The sequence below is a fragment of the Nelumbo nucifera genome, chromosome 1 (assembly GCF_055504915.1).
Source record: "Nelumbo nucifera cultivar China Antique chromosome 1, China Antique-T2T, whole genome shotgun sequence".
Lineage (NCBI taxonomy): Eukaryota > Viridiplantae > Streptophyta > Magnoliopsida > Proteales > Nelumbonaceae > Nelumbo > Nelumbo nucifera.
The window spans coordinates 100,222,042-100,239,158 of record NC_142649.1 but is presented as its reverse complement, the minus strand read 5'-3'; the positions used below and the strand labels follow the sequence as shown (position 1 = coordinate 100,239,158).

Below are 17,117 nucleotides of genomic sequence, written 5' to 3'. Positions count from 1 at the left end.
AGCCAAGCTTTGAATATTGACTAGGGGCTGCATATCTCCTTACCAAGATAAGTAGATCCGAGTGGAGAAGGAAAGGAAATACCGGTGTTGATGTCGTACGGGTCTTCACCCGTAACTTATTCTTGAATTAGGGCTATCAACGGTTTCAACAATACGGTACTGCTTAGGTTCTGCCCTTTACTTGCGGTTTCAACAACAACCGTTCAGAATGGTATGGTTCTACAGTCGGGAACCCCATTCCACGAACGGTCAAAACGTCGTTGAATCTGCATCTACGCACACTACCCAAGCAAATTAGTAAATGCAGGAGCTTATATAGAGGAGTAGAGAGAGCAACTACTTTATAGCAATAGTTTTAGAAGTTGCGTACCAAACCTGCAATTCAAGCATCGTTGCTGGCTGCACATGTAAGTCTTGGGGATATGATGAACACCTGAAGAAAGAACAAAGTTGAGTAAAAAAACTTTTAGCGAGTTTGCATCGCAGACAATCTTCAACTAGCACTTAACATTGGCTATTCCAAATATATATCACGGCCAAGTCTCTGTGTGTCCAAAGCATTGACCTGCCCAAGAATATCGAGTAAAAAATAGGAGAAAAACAATTCTACAAAACAAAATGGGAGATGCAGGGTATAGTGGCTTATTTTGGGTGCATTGATTGGGCCCATTGGTGCTCCACTTCGTACACTTGAATCATATTTGCTAGATAATCTCGTAGAAGTGCCGATTCCTAGAGATAACCGAGAATAGTTTTATAAAACAAGAAAAGAAAATACTTTACAATACCAATTACCAAAATTAAATTCCTGAATCTATGAAAGATTTTGCATGTAAAAGGAATGTGAGGACTTACATGATCGCAGTCACTCTTGATTCCTTAGCTTTCAACAGGATCTCCAAGTAATGTGCTTGTAGTGGCATGATCGACATTACTTTTGAAGCACTCATTAAGCGGTGTCAGTCCAAAATCAACATCTCACGTTAGAATCATTTCTTGCAATAGCCAAACCTCGAACATTGACTTGGGGTTGCAAATCTCCTTACCAAGATAAGTAGATCCAAGTGGGGAAGAAAAGGAAAAACCGATGTTGATATCGTACGTGTCTTCACATGTACCTTATTCTTAAACTAGGGCTGGCTATCAATGGGTCGGGTCTTCCCAACGGATCCTCGCAGACCAAACCATTAATAACTGATCTGGTTCGGTAAGTTTATCCGATCGAAGAATCAGGCCGGTTCTCGCTCTTAGCAGTCCCAAACCGATTCGGAGCCAAAGTCGTTCGTTTTATTAATTATATGTGATATATTGTTAATATTCTTAATCATTTTATCATATTATACACTTAAAATGTCAAATTTTATGTATAATACTCGTTAAAAGTGTTTGTTTTCTCAGCTTATCTCTAGTTTAATCTTTCTCCTTCAATTTTTATTAAGGATATATCACTAACTTTTAAATTTTAAGTTCATAGTTAAATAAAACACTAATAGTTTTTAGCATAATCGGTTTGGTTGTTATTTGAACTTAGTTTTTATTCTTCCAAGAACGGTTCAGGGTCTATGTTTTTGGGCCGATTAACAACCGGTTTGGGAATGCTTCTTCCTAGACCCGAGTCGGACCCAACCCATTGACGGACCTACGTTGAGTGGCCATTTGTTGGTCGAGAGCCACACCTTGAAACTTCCGAAAGAATAGTCAACCACGCATCCTGCACAATGAAAAGAAAATGGTATCCGTTAAAAATGAACAAAACAGAATGAACAGAAACCAACATCACCGCATAAATCGACAGTTAGTTACCTTGCCAAAATCAGAACTGACAAAAGCACCGAAAAATGTGGTCGTCGACTTCTTCCTTTCTGGATGCATTGGCATTTGCACCCCATTTATTCTAGGAAAACCATAGGTAAACTGTTCATAATGCAATTGTATCTAATTTTTCTACCCGCTTATTCTGTCACATAAATGACATGAAAAGTACTGTACTACAGTTAAACAATAAGGTACTGCTTGGGTTCTGCCCTTTACTTACGGTTTAAGCAAAACCGGTCATAATGGTATGGTTCTAGAGTCGGGAACCCCATTCCACGAACGGTCAAGACGTCATTGAATCTGCATCTACGCACACTACTCAAGCAAATTAGTAAATGCAGAAGCTTATATTAGAGGAGTAGAGAGTACAACTACTTTATAGCAATAGCAAATTAGTAAAAGTAGAAGCAAATTAGTACGCAACCTGTACAGGATGCGTACCGAACCTGCAATTCAAGCATCGTTGGTGGCTGCGCTTGTAAGTCTCGGGGATATGATGGACTCCTGAAGAATGAACAAAGTTGAGTGCAAAAACTTATAGCGAGTTTGCATCGCAGACAATCTTCAACTAGCACATAACATTGGCTATTCCAAATATATATCACAGCCAAGTCTCTGTGTGTCCAAAGCCTTGACCTGCTCAAGAATATCGAGTAAGAAATAGGAGAAAAACAATTCTAGAAAACAAAATGGGAGATGCAGGGTATAGTGGCTTATTTTGGGTGCATTGATTGGGCCCATTGGTGCTCAACTTCGTACACTTGAATCGTATTTGCTAGATAATCTCGTAGAAGTGCTGATTCCTAGAGATAACCGAGAACAGTTTTATAAAACAAGAAAAGAAAATACCTTACAATACCATTTCAACGGGAGCTCCAAGTAATGTGCTTGTACTAGCATGATCGACATTACTTTTGAAGCACTCATTAAGCGGTGTCAGTCCAAAATCAACATTTCACGTTAGAATCATTCCTTGCAATGGCCAAACCTCGAACATTGACTAGGGGTTGCAAATCTCCTTACCAAAATAAGTAGATCCGAGTGGGGAAGAAAAGGAAAACCGATGTTGATATCGTACGTGTCTTCACATGTACCTTATTCTTGAACTAGGGCTATCAACGGGTCGGGTCTTCCCAACGGATCCTCGCAGACCAAACCATTAATAACAGTTCTAGTTCGGTAAGTTTATCCAATCGAAGAATCAGGCCGGTTGTCGCTCACAGCAGTCCCAAACCGATTCGGAGCCAAAGTCATTCGCTTTTTTAATTATATGTGATAAATTGTTAATATTCCTTATCATTTTATCATATTATACACTTAAAATGTCAAATTTTATGTATAATACTAGTTAAAAGTGTTTGTTTTCTTAGCTTATCTCTAATTTAATCTTTCTCCTTCAATTTTTATTAAGGATATATCGTTAACTTTTAAATTTTAAGTTCATAGTTAAATAGAACACTAATAGTTTTTAGCATAATCGGTTTGGTTGTTATTTGAACTTAGTTTTTATTCTTCCAAAAACGGTTCAAGGTCTATGTTTTTGGGCCGATTAACAACCGGTTTGGGAATGCTTCTTCCAAGAACCGAGTTAGACCCAACCCATTGACGGACCTATGTTGAGTGGCCATTTGCTGGTCGAGCCACACCTTGAAACTTCCGAAAGAACAGTCAACCACGCATCCTGCACAATGAAAACAAAATGGTATCCGTTAAAAATGAGCAAAACAGAATCAACAGAAACCAACATCCCCACACAAATCGATAGTTAGTTACCTTACCAAAATTAGAACTAACAAAACCACCGAAAAAGGTGGCCATTGACTTCTTCCTTTCTTGTTGCATCGGCATTTGCACCTCATCTATTATAGGAAAACCAGAGGTAAGGTGTTCATAGTGCAATTGTATATCATTTTTCTATCTGCTTATTCAGTCACATAAATTCCATGAAAAGTACTGTACTATAACCATACAAAAAGGTACTGCTTAGGTTCTGCCTTTTACCAACGGTTTCGACAAGAACCGGTCAGAATTGTAAGGTGGAAGAGTCGGGATCCCCATTCCACGGACGTACATGACGTCGTGGAATCTGCATCTACGCACACTACCCAAGCAAATTAGAAAATGTAGGAGCTTATATAAAGGAGTGGAGAGAGCAACTTCTCTATTGCAATAGCTTGAGAGGATGTGTACCAAACCTGCAATTCAAGCATTGTTGGTGGCTGCACTTGTAAGTCGCGAGGATATGATGGACACCAGTAGAAAGAATTGGCAATTCCGAATCTATTTCACGGCCAAGTCTCATTATGAAAAAAGAATTGGCTTGCTCAAGAATATTGAGTAAAAATGGAGAAAAACAAACGATTCTAGAAGACAAAACGGGAGATGCAGGTTATAGTGGCTTACTTTGCGTGCTTTGACTGGTTCCATTGGTGCTCCAGTTAGTACACTTGAATCGTATCTGCCACATAATCTCATAGAAGGGCCAATTCCTGGAGATAACCGAGAACAGTTTTATAAAACAAGAAAAGAAAATACCCTACAATACCGATTACCAAAAATAATCTTCTGTATCTAAGAAAACTTTTGCATGTAAAAGGAATACGAGGACTTACCTGGTCGCAGTCACTCTTGATACCTTAGCTTTCAACGGGAGCTCCAAATAACGTGTCTGTTGTGGCACGCTCGACATTGCTTTTGAAGCACTCATTAAGCCGTGCCAGTCCAAAATCAACATCCCACGTTCGAATCATTCCTTGTAATAGCCAAACCTTGAATATTGATTAGGGCTGCATATCTCCTTACCAAGATAAGTAGATCCGAGTGGGGAAGGAGAGGAAATACCGGTGTTGATGTCGTACGGGTCTTCACCCGTAACTTATTCTTGAATTAGGGCTATCAACGGGTCGGGTCTTCCCAACAGATCCTCGCTCACCGAACCATTAATAACGGTTCTGGTTCAGTAAGTTTATCTGAATAAAGAATCGGGCCAGTTCTTGCTCTCAACTCTCCCAAACCGATTCAGACCGAAAATCGTTCACTCTATTAAATATTTGTGATATATTGTTAACATTCTTATCATTCTATCATATTGTACACTTAAAATGTCAAATTTTATGTATAATACTAGTTAAAAGTGTTTGTTTTCCTAGCTTATCTCTAGTTTAATCTTTCTCCCTCATTTTTATTAAGGTTACATTATTAAATTTTAAATTTTAAGTTCTTAGTTAAATAGATCACAAATAGTTTTTAGCATAACCGGTTTGGTTGTTATTTGAAAATAGCTTTTATTCTTCCGATAACGGTTCTTGGTCTATGTTTTTGGGCCGATTAACAACCGGTTTGGGAATGCTTCTTCCTAAACCCGAGTCGGACCTAACCCATTGACGGACCTACGTAGAGTGGCCAATTGCTGGTAGAGCCACACCGTGAAACTTCCGAAAGAACAGTCAACCACGCATCCTGCACTATGAAAACAAAATGGTATCCGTTAAAAATGAGCATAATAGAATGAACAGAAACCAACATCACCGCATAAATCGACAGTTAGTTACCTTGCCAAAATCAGAACTGACAAAAGCACTGAAAAATGTGGTCGTCAACTTCTTCCTTTCTGGCTGCATCGGCATTTGCACCCCATTTATTCTAGGAAATCCAGAGGTAAAGTGTTCATAATGCAATTGTATCTCATTTTTCTACCCGCTTATTCTGTCACATAAATGACATGAAAAGTACTGTACTACAGTTAAACAATAAGGTACTGCTTAGGTTCTGCCCTTACTTACGGTTTCAACAACAACCGTTCAGAATGGTATGGTTCTAGAGTCAGGAACCCCATTCCACGAACGGTCAAGACATCGTTGAATCTGCATCTACGCACACTACCCAAGCAAATTAGTAAATGCAGGAGCTTATATTAGAGGAGTAGAGAGAGCAACCTGCAATTCAAGCATCGTTGGTGGCTACGCTTGTAAGTCTCGGGGATTTGATGGACACCTGAAGAAAGAACAAAGTTGAGTGCAAAAACTTATAGCGAGTTTGCATCGCAGACAATCTTCAACTAGCACATAACATTGGCTATTCCAAATATATATCACGGCCAAGTCTCTGTGTGTCCAAAGCATTGACCTGCCCAAGAATATCGAGTAAGAAATAGGAGAAAAACAATTCTACAAAACAAAACGGGAGATGCAGGGTATAGTGGCTTATTTTGGGTGCATTGATTGGGCCCATTGGTGCTCCACTTCGTACACTTGAATCGTATTTGCTAGATAATCTCGTAGAAGTGCCAATTCCTAGAGATAACCGAGAACAGTTTTATAAAACAAGAAAAGAAAATACTTTACAATAGCAATTACCAAAATTAAATTCCTGAATCTAAGAAAGCTTTTGCATGTAAAAGGAATGTGAGGACTTACATGATCGCAATCACTCTTGATTCCTTAGCTTTCAACGGGAGATCCAAGTAATGTGCTTGTAGTGGCATGATCGACATTACTTTTGAAGCACTCATTAAGCGGTGTTAGTCCACAATCAACATCTCACGTTAGAATCATTCCTTGCAATGGGCAAACCTCGAACATTGACTAGCGGTTGCAAATCTCCTTACCAAGATAAGTTGATCCGAGTGGGGAAGAAAAGGAAAAACCGATGTTGATATCGTACGTTTCTTCACATGTACCTTATTCTTGAACTAGGGCTATCAACGGGTCAGGTCTTCCCAACGGATCCTCGCAGACCAAACCATTAATAACAGTTCTAGTTCGGTAAGTTTATCCGATCGAAGAATCAGGCCGGTTCTCGCTCACAGCAGTCCCAAACCGATTCGGAGCCAAAGTCGTTCGTTTTATTAATTATATGTGATATATTGTTAATATTCCTTATCATTTTATCTTATTATACACTTAAAATGTCAAATTTTATGTATAATCCTAGTTAAAACTGTTTGTTTTCTTAGATTATCTCTAGTTTAATCTTTCTCCTTCAATTTTTATTAAGGATATATCGTTAACTTTTAAATTTTAAGATCATAGTTAAATAGAACACTAATAGTTTTTAGCATAATCGGTTTGGTTGTTATTTGAACTTAGTTTTTGTTCTTCCAAGAACGGTTCAGGGTCTATGTTTTTGGGCCGATTAACAACCGGTTTGGGAATGCTTCTTCCTAGAACCGAGTTAGACCCAACCCATTGACGGACCTTTGTTGAGTGGCCATTTGCTGGTCGAGCCACACCTTGAAACTTCCGAAAGAACAGTCAACCATGCATCCTACACAATGAAAACAAAATGGTATCCGTTAAAAATGAGCATAACATAATGAACAGAAACCAACATCACCACATAAATCGATAGTTAGTTACCTTACCAAAATTAGAACTAACAAAAGCACCGAAAAAGGTGGCCATTGACTTTTTCCTTTCTTGCTGCATCGACATTTGCACCTCATCTATTATAGGAAAACCAGAGGTAAGGTGTTCGTAGTGCAACTGTATATCATTTTTCTATCTACTTATTCACTTCATACACTTGAATCGTATTTGCTAGATAATCTCATAGAAGTGCCGATTCCTAGAGATAACCGAGAATAGTTTTATAAAACAAGAAAAGAAAATACCTTACAATACCAATTACCAAAATTAAATTCTAGAATCTAAGAAAGCTTTTGCATGTAAAAGGAATGTGAGGACTTACATGATCGCAGTATTCTTGATTCCTTAGATTTCAACGGGAGCTCCAAGTAATGTGCTTGTAGTGGCATGGTCGACATTGCTTTTGAAGCACTCATTAAGATGTGTCAGTCCAAAATCAACATCTTACGTTACATTCATTCCTCGCAATAGCCAAACCTTGAACATTGACTAGGGGTTGCAAATCTCCTAACCAAGATAAGTAGATCCGAGTGGGGAAGAAAAGGAAAAACCGATATTGATATCGTACGTGTCTTCACCCATACGTTATTCTTGAACTAGGGCTTTCAACGGGTCGGGTCCTCCCAATGGATCCTCGTAGACCAAACCATTAATAACGGTTCTGGTTCGGTGAGCGGTCAAAGAATCGGGCCGGTTCTCGCTCTCAACAGTCCCAAACCGATTCGGACCCAAAGTCATTCGCTGTGTTAATTACATGTGATATATTGTTAATATTCTTTTCATTTTATCATATTATACACTTAAAATTTCAAATTTTATGTATAATACTAGTTAAAAGTTTTTGTTTTCCTATCTTATCTCTACTTTAATCTTTCTCCTTCAGTTTTTATTAAGGTTATATTATAAACTTTTAAATTTTAAGTTCCTAGTTAAATAGAGCGCTAATAGTTTTTAGCATAATCGGTTTGGTTGTTATTTGAACTTAGCTTTTATTCTTCCAAGAACGGTTCTGGGTCTATGTTTGTGGGATGATTCACAACCGGTTGAGTGGCCATTTGCTGGTCGAGCCACACCTTGAAACTTCCGAAAGAAAAATCGACCACGCATCTGCTCAATGAAAACAAAAAGGGTATCCGTCAAAAATGTGGAGAACAAAATGAATAGAAACCAACGTCACTACATAAATCGACAGTTAGTTTCCTTGCCAAAATCAGAACTAACAAAAGCACTGAAAAAGGTGGCCGTTGACTTCTTCCTTTTTGGTTGCATCGGCATTTGCACCTCATCTGTTCTAGGAAAACTAGAGGTAAAGTGTTCATAGTGAAACTGTATATCATTTTTCTTTCTGTTTATTCAGTCACAATAATTCCATGAAAAATATTGTACTACAATTATACAAAAAGGTACTGCTTAGGTTCTGCCTTTTACTTACGATTTCAACAAGAACCTGTCAGAATTGTATGGTGGAAGAGTCGGGAGCCCCATTCCACAAACGGGCATGACGTCATGCAATCTGCATCTACGCAAACTACCCAAGCAAATTAGTAAATGCAGGAGCTTATATAAGGGAGTAGAGAGAGCAACTTCTTTATTGCAATAGCTTGAGAGGTTGCATACCAAACCTGCAATTCAAGTTTCGCTGGTGGCTGCACTTGTAAGTCCCGAGGATATGATGGACACCTGCAGAAAGAACAAAGTTGAGTACATAAAATTAAGCAATTTTGCATCACTGACAGTCTTCAACTAGCACATAACATTGGCTATTCCAAATCTATTTCACGGCCAAGTCTCTGTGTGTCTAAAGCATTGACCTGCCCAAGAATATCGAGTAAGAAATGGAGAAAACAAACAATTCTAAAAAACAAAACGGGAGATGCAGGTTATAGTGGCTTACTTTGCGTGCTTTGACTGGGACCATTGGTGCTCCACTTAGTACACTTGAATCGTATCTGCCACATAATCTCGTAGAAGTGCCAATTCTTATAGATAACCGAGAACAGTTTTATAAAACAAGAAAAGAAAATACCCTACAATACCAATTACCAAAAATAAATTTCTGAATCTAAGGAAACTTTTGCATGTAAAAGGAATGCGAGGACTTACAAGGTCGCAGTCACTCTTGATACCTTAGCTTTCAACGGGAGCTGCAAATAATGTGCTTGTTGTGGCACGATCGACATTGCTTTTGAAGCACTCATTAAGCCGTGCCAGTCCAAAATCAACATCCCACGTTAGAATCTTTCCTTGCAATAGCCAAACCTTGAATATTGATTAGGGGTTGCATATCTCCTTTCCAAGATAAGTAGATCCAAGTGGGGAAGGAAAGGAAATACCGGTGTTGATGTCATACGGGTCTTCACCCGTAACTTATTCTTGAACTAGGGCTATCAACGGGTCGGGTCTTCCCAACACATCCTCGTAGACCGAAACATTAATAACGGTTCTAGTCATTAAGTTTATCTGACTGTAGAATCGAGCCAGTTCTTGCTCTCAACTGTCCCAAACCGATTCGGACCCAAAGTCATTCGCTTTATTAATTATATATGATATGTTGTTAATATTCTTTTCATTCTATCATATTATAAACTTAAGATTTTAAATTTTATGTATAATACTAGTTAAAATTGTTTTTTCCTATCTTATCTCTAGTTTAATCTTTCTCCTTCAATTTTTATCAAGGTTATATTATTAAATTTTAAATTTTAAGTTGCTAGTTAAATAATACACTAATAGTTTTTAGAATAATCGGTTTTGTTTTTATTTGAAGTAAACTTTTATTATTCAAAAGCAGTTACGGGTTTATGGTTTTAGGCCGATTAACAACTGGTTTGGGAATTCTTCTTCCTAGACCTGAGCCGGACCATACCCATTGACCGCCCTACATTGAGTGGCCATCTGCTGGTCAAGCCACACCTTGAAACTTAAGAAAGAACCATCGACCATGCGTCCTGCACAAATAAAACAGAAGGGGTATCTGTTAAAAATGTGCAGAACTGAATGAACAGAACCAACATCACCACATAAATCAACAGTTAATTACCTTGCCAAAATTAGAACAGACAAAAACACAAAAAATGGTGGCCATTGACTTCTTCCTTTCTGGCTGTATCGGCATTTTCACCCAATCAATTCTAGGAAAACCAGAGGTAAAGTGTTCATAATGCAATTGTATATCATTTGTCTACCCGCTTATTCAGTCACAATTTCCATGAAAAGTACTGTACTACATGAAAACAAAATGGTACTGCTTAGGTTCTGCCTTTTACTTACGGTTTCAACAAGAACCGGTCAGAATTGTATGGTGGAAGAGTCGAGAACTCCATTCCACGGACGGGCAAGACGTCGTGAAATCTGCATCTACGCACACTACCCAAGCAAATTAGTAAATGTAGGAGCTTACGTAGAGGTGTAGAGAGAGCAACTTCTTTATATGAATAGCTTGAGAGGTTGCGTACCAAACCTGCAATTTAAGCATCGTTGGTGGTTGCACTTGTAAGTCCCAGGGATATGATGGACACCTGCAGAAAGAACAAAGTTGAGTGCCTAAAATTATAGCTAGTTTGCATTGTTGACAATCTTCAACTAGCACATAACATTGACTATTCCAAATATATATCACAACCAAGTCTCTGTGTATCCAAAGCATTGACCTACCCAAGAATATCGAGTAAGAAATGGGAGAAAAACAAACAATTCTAGAAAACAAAACAGGAGATGCAGGTTATAGTGGCTTATTTTGGGTGCATTGACTGGGCCCATTAGTGCTCCACTTTGTACACTTGAATCGTCTCTGCCACATATTCTCGTAGAAGCGCTGATTCCTGGAGATAACCGAGAACAGTTTTTAAAGACAAGAAAAGAAAACACCCTACAATACCAAGTACCAAAATTAAATTTCTGAATCTAAGAAAGCTTTTGCATGTAAAAGGTATGTGAGGACTTGCATGGTCGCAGTCACTCTTGATACCTTAGCTTTCAATGGGAGCTCCAAGTAATGTGCCTATAGTGGCACGATTGACATTGCTTTTGGAGCACTCATTCAGCCGTGCCAGTCCAAAATCAACATCCCACATTAGAATCATTCCTTGCGATAGACAAACCTTGAACATTGACTACGGATTGCAAATCTCCTTACCAATATAAGTAGATCCGAGTGGGGAAGGAAAGGAAATACCGGTGTTGATGTCTTACGGGTCTTCACCCGTAACTTATTCTTGAATTCGGGCTATCAACGGGTCGGGTCTTCCCAACAGATCCTCGCACACCGAACCATTAATAACGGTTCTGGTTCAGTAAGTTTATCTGAATAAAGAATCGGGCCGGTTCTTGCTCTCAACTCTCCCAAACCGATTCGGACCGAAAATCGTTCACTTTATTAAATATTTGTGATATATTGTTAATATTCTTATCATTCTATCATATTGTACACTTAAAATGTCAAATTTTATGTATAATACTAGTTAAAAGTGTTTGTTTTCCTAGCTTATCTCTAGTTTAATCTTTCTCCCTCAATTTTTATTAAGGTCACATTTTTAAAATTTAAATTTTAAGTTCTTAGTTAAATAGAGTACTAATAGTTTTTAGCATAAGCGGGTTGGTTGTTATTTGAAATTAGCTTTTATTTTTGCAAGAACGGTTCTTGGTCTATGTTTTTGGGCCGATTAACAACCGGTTTGGGAATGCTTCTTCCTAGACCCGAGTCGGATCCAACCCATTGACAGACCTACGTAGAGTGGCCATTTGCTGGTCGAGCCACACTGTGAAACTTCCGAAAGAACAGTCAACCACGCATCCTGCACAATGAAAACAAAATGGTATCCGTTAAAAATGAGCAAAACAGAATGAACAAAAACCAACATCACCACATAAATCGACAGTTAGTTACCTTGCCAAAATCAGAACTAACAAAAGCACTGAAAAAGGTGGCCGTTGACTTCTTCCTAGGGGTGACAACGAGTCAAGCTTTTCACGAGCTGCTCGAGCTCGGCTCGGTTTCAATCGAGCTTGAGCTCGAGCTCGAGCCCAATTCAGTGGCTCGATTATTAAACATGCCTAGCTCGAGCCTACTAGAGCTTGGCTCGGGAGGCTCACGAGCCGGCTCGAATATATGTATATATATGCATATAGTTGATATTAAATATATGTAATATATATATTTTATAATAAAATATTTTTTATAAAATATAAAAAGACCCAAGCCGAGCCGAGCTCCAACTCAAGGATATGGCTCGAACCGAGCTCGAGCCTTGTAGAATAGTCTTGAGCCGAGCTTGAGCCTCATACTATTCGGCTCGCCTCGGCTTGAATCCACCCCTACTTCTTCCTTTCTGGCTACATCGGCATTTGCACCACATCTATCCTATGAAAATCAGAGGTAAAGTGTTCATAATGCAGCTATATATCATTTTTCTACCCGCTTATTTAGTCACATAAATTCCATGAAAAGTACTGTACTACAAGAAAACAAAAAGGTGCTGCTTAGGTTATGCCTTTTACTTACGATTTCAACAAGAACCGGTCAGAATTGTATGGTGGAAGTGTCAAGAACTCCATTCCACGGACGGGCAAGACGTCGTGGAATCTGCATCTACGCACGCTACCCAAGCAAATTAGTAAATGCAGGAGCTTACATAGAGTTGAGAGAGCAACTTCTTTATAGCAATAGCTTGAGAAGTTGCGTACCAAACCTGCCATTCAAGCGTCGTTGGTGGCTGCACTTGTAAGTCCCGGGGATATGATGGCCACCTACAAAAAGAACAAAGTTGAGTGCATAAAATTATAGCAAGTTTGTGTTGCTGACAATCTTCAACTAGCACATAACATTGGCTATTCCGAATCTATATCACGGCCATGTCTCTGTGTGTTCAAAGCATTGACCTGCCCAAGAATATCGAATAAGAAATAGGAGAAAAACAAATAGTTCTAGAAAACAAACCGGTAGATGCAGGTTATAGTGGCTTATTCTGGGTGCATGGACGAGGCCCATTGCTGTTCCACTTCACACATTTGAATTGAGTTGGGATTAATGCTGATTTGAGTTGAGTTGAACTGGTTCAGTAGTACCTAGATTTTTTTCTTTTAATTTTTTATAAGAAGCAGCAGATTTTAGTAGCATGCTACTGAGAATTTCTCAAGTGGTATTGATTCTACAACCCACCCCTCCAGCTCCCCCACGACAGCTCCATCTAGTTTTTTCAGAAAAAAAAAAAAAAAACTATTTCAATGTTGGAGTATCTCCAAAATTGGTTAATTAGGTCCAGTTTGCTAATCTTTTCTCAAAAGAGGATTTTAAACTTTACCCAGTTAGTTTATCTAACTGAAAAAACTTAAAAATAAAATTTAGGACTTCCGAAATGTAAAGTTAGATTTACTGTCATGTGCACTGCATCTAGCACTTGACTTGCCAATTTCTCTATCCTAGATGGGTAAATTCCCAGAGTGGGTTTCTCATGGATGTGAAATTCTCAGATGTAATAAATGAGAGTGGCCACTTTTTTCAACTTCTTTGGATGACAAGTGTAAGAATGAGGTTTGAGTCTAAGAATGGCAATCTTTTACAAAAAAAAAAAAAAGGGCACAATAATGGTGCCACTTTAACAGTGGTGCCGCTTGTACGAATCGCTGTTTTTTTAACTCTGGATTCAGTTATGTAATGTCTTATTTGTAGCAGATCTGGAGTCCATGGTCACCATTATCTCTTTTTTATGGATTTTGTTAGTAAGAGGGGGAGTGTGCAGAGATGTGTTTTTCCCTCTCCCTCACCCATGATGAGCATTTTTTGGCAGCATTCTCCATTTCTGTACATCTTCTGGATGTAATGTAGATTAGTAATTACTTTGTTTCTTGAAATGTTAATATATTTGCCTATATTTGCTGTTGTCATTGTTTTATAGGTATTATCCACATCCAAAGATTAAAAATTGGAAGGAAACAACTTTTGGTTTTCCAGTTCAATCAGCTTAACCAATCCAAATTCAAGAATTATGTCAGAGAAATGAGGATAAGATCCAATTAGAAGCTATCTACTTGATCACCTCATCCGTCTTCATATAATAAAATACAACTCATCCTTGGACAACATGCAGTAAGTGAAAGCAATTAAAGCAATAAGAAATCCACTTAGCAAAAAGAAATATGTATCCAAGTATAGGCTTCAGAAAAATTCTAGAATTCTATGTTCAGCTGCCATTTTCCATTCATCCAGACATAAACAGAGAACAACAAAAAAAATCCCTCAAAGCAGGAGGGAAGCAGTAACGCAAGATATCTAACCCCATCAAACTAGTTCAAAACATCAATCACTTGCTTCCAAAGCAAGACAGCAGTATGCTGAGCAAAACCAAAAAAACAACTTTCCTGTTAATTGATCTTATCTTTGAATTCCGTGGCCTTCTTTCTACAATTCAAGTGTATGACACAATAAGGTACCAAATTTAACATGGCATTTTGTTAATTGTTTATTCAGCTATTATGGTATAAGAATTCCAAATTTTCTGTGACTTGGCTGGAGCTTTAGGCATTGTTGTAGAGGAAAGGCCTTAATTAATTCAGAGCTAACATTGTTGTGGTGTAGCCAGGTAGATCTTAAACATTTATTGTGGTATCATTATCTATCAACCTATCTGTCAAAAAAAATTATATCATTAGAGAACACCAGGTACCTTTTCTTTTCCTTCATTTTCTGGTTGTGTTGATGGTATGGTTTCTTGTTTTGTTTTATTACACAGTACACTAAAACTGTAAGGATCTTCGAGCACCTCTCCACGTATGACATTTTCCATAATTGGCAATTGGCGGTTGTGTCCTCTTCAGTTAAACAGGTGGTGAGGTGACATCGGAATACACCTAATCCAAACTACATGTGACATTAGATTACACCATGGCCTGACAGAGTCAGCTTCAAGGAGCTTGATTGATATTTTGGACGTATGGGGCTGTGCCAGTGATTGATTGCAATGTAAAACGGGTGAGGCCAGATCAAGATCAGTTTAGGTTTAGGGCAATGTAGATACTTGAGTTAACTGTTAACCCAACTAAGCTTAGACCACTCTTCCCTAGCCTAGGCCACAGTGGGTTTTATGGGTTCATGCTAACCTGAAATTCACACACCCATGATGGAGATGATAACTGATAAGATGGACGAGTGGTAAAACAAGAAATGATAAAATAAAAACAAGAATATATAAATAATGCATAGAAAAGGACCTTGATTGGGCCCAAAATGTGACAAGATACAGAAAACTAATTTAGAACAATGATCACATGGACCAGGAATAATAAAAGGCGAGATGCTAACTTGCTGTAAATTGAACAGCCTAAAAGACAAAGGAAAGACCAAAAACTGCAATTGCATTATCCACCTAAACAATGAAAAAACCAAGATGTTCGTGGAAGCAAGGCATTTTTCATGTTCTTGGATTCAATTAAGGAATGTTATGAGGCTATAGTGATTGCTAAGTTTTTGTCTTTGATGTACAGTTACATGAAGAAAATTCGCATGGTATGATTGATACTACGATTCCCTTGATAACTTGCACTATGATGCATACAGAGGAGCTTTGCAAAAGGGAAAACTTGGTTCGGCAAAGGAAATTGGTTTACCTATTTGATGACGATGAAGCTTAGACGACGAGTGGTTGCCACCGGCTTCAAGACTTTTGAGTTCGAAACAAAGTTGACTGAATCAGAGAGGAGCAGGAGAGCTTGGATGAGAGTTACAGGAAGAGGTGAACTGAACTGGAAAGTCTCTCCAAGAGATGAGAAGGAATCCCGAAAAGCTCCGGTTGGGCATTCCGGAGGAGGAGAAAAGCTCCGGTTGGGCAATCTTCCAAAAGGCCTTAACCGTTCTTGATCTTGATCTTTCTACCTCTGCAGGCGGGGAAGAGCAGAGTGGTCGTATCTGGAGGCTTCGCCCACATTTCTATAGTCTATCAAACTGGTCCGTTCGGTTCTTGGAAACGTTCGTTTGCATAAAGACTGAAGACCTAGGGTTGGGCATTCCAGAGGAGGAGAAAAGCTCCGGTTGGGCAATCTTCCAGGAGGCCTTAACCGTTCTTGATCTTGATCTTTCTACCTCTGCAGGCGGGGAAGAGCAGAGTGGTGGTATCTGGAAGCTTCGCTCACATTTCTATAGTCCATCAAACTGGTCCGTTCGGTTCTTGGAAACGTTCGTTGCATAAAGACTGAAGACCTAGGGTTGGGCATTCCGGAGGAGGAGAAAAAGCTCCGGTTGGGCAATCTTCCAGGAGGCCTTAACCGTTCTTGATCTTGATCTTTCTACCTCTGCAGGCGGGGAAGAGCAGAGTGGTGGTATCTGGAGGCTTCGCCCACATTTCTATAGTCCATCAAACTGGTCCGTTCGGTTCTTGGAAACGTTCGTTTGCATAAAGACTGAAGACCTAGATATGATTGGAAGAGAAAATCTTTTCGAATCTAAACGAACATGATCAAATCTTATATGACCGTTGGCCGTTGCAATGGAAATGCGCGCTAACCCAATTCCGGGTGAAGATGGTAATTATAACGGTTCGGATTTCGGGTATTCCGACCCAGACCTATTTTCGCATCCAATCTTTCCCATTTTGTAGTTTTATAAATATATATTTCAATAAATATTATATTATTTATATATTTTATATAATATATAAAATACAAATTACAGATTTTATAATATATATAATGTTGAGTTGGGTCGGGTCGGGCCAGGATTTTTTGACAAATTCCGAGCCCGGCCCAAAACACAGTCGGCCCAAAACACAGTCAGGCACCCCCGACTGGGGTGCGAGCCAGGCTAGGCCCGGCCATCAGGCTACCCGGCCCATGAACAGGTCTACCTCGGGGTGGGGAAAATTTGGAGATTCCCTATCCTCAACGACTCGCCACCAGGGACGAAGCGGGGACGGGGTAGAGTGTCTTAACTATGGGGGTGAGGGACAG

At 39.0% G+C, this 17,117-nt stretch overlaps 1 long non-coding RNA gene across 4 annotated transcripts in view; it reads left to right on the top strand.

Annotated features, from left to right (window-relative positions):
- Positions 1-16,809, top strand: part of LOC148803624 (uncharacterized) — a 70,846-nt gene extending 54,037 nt beyond the window's left edge. For 2 of the 4 annotated variants that reach the window (XR_016077605.1, XR_016077608.1), the window contains one exon: positions 15,660-16,809. This is a non-coding gene — a long non-coding RNA (uncharacterized LOC148803624). Of the gene's footprint in view, positions 1-14,908; positions 15,148-15,659 lie in introns of all 4 variants that reach the window. The other 2 variants (XR_016077606.1, XR_016077607.1) reach the window with 2 other exon arrangements.
- Positions 16,810-17,117: the final 308 nt, after the last annotated feature.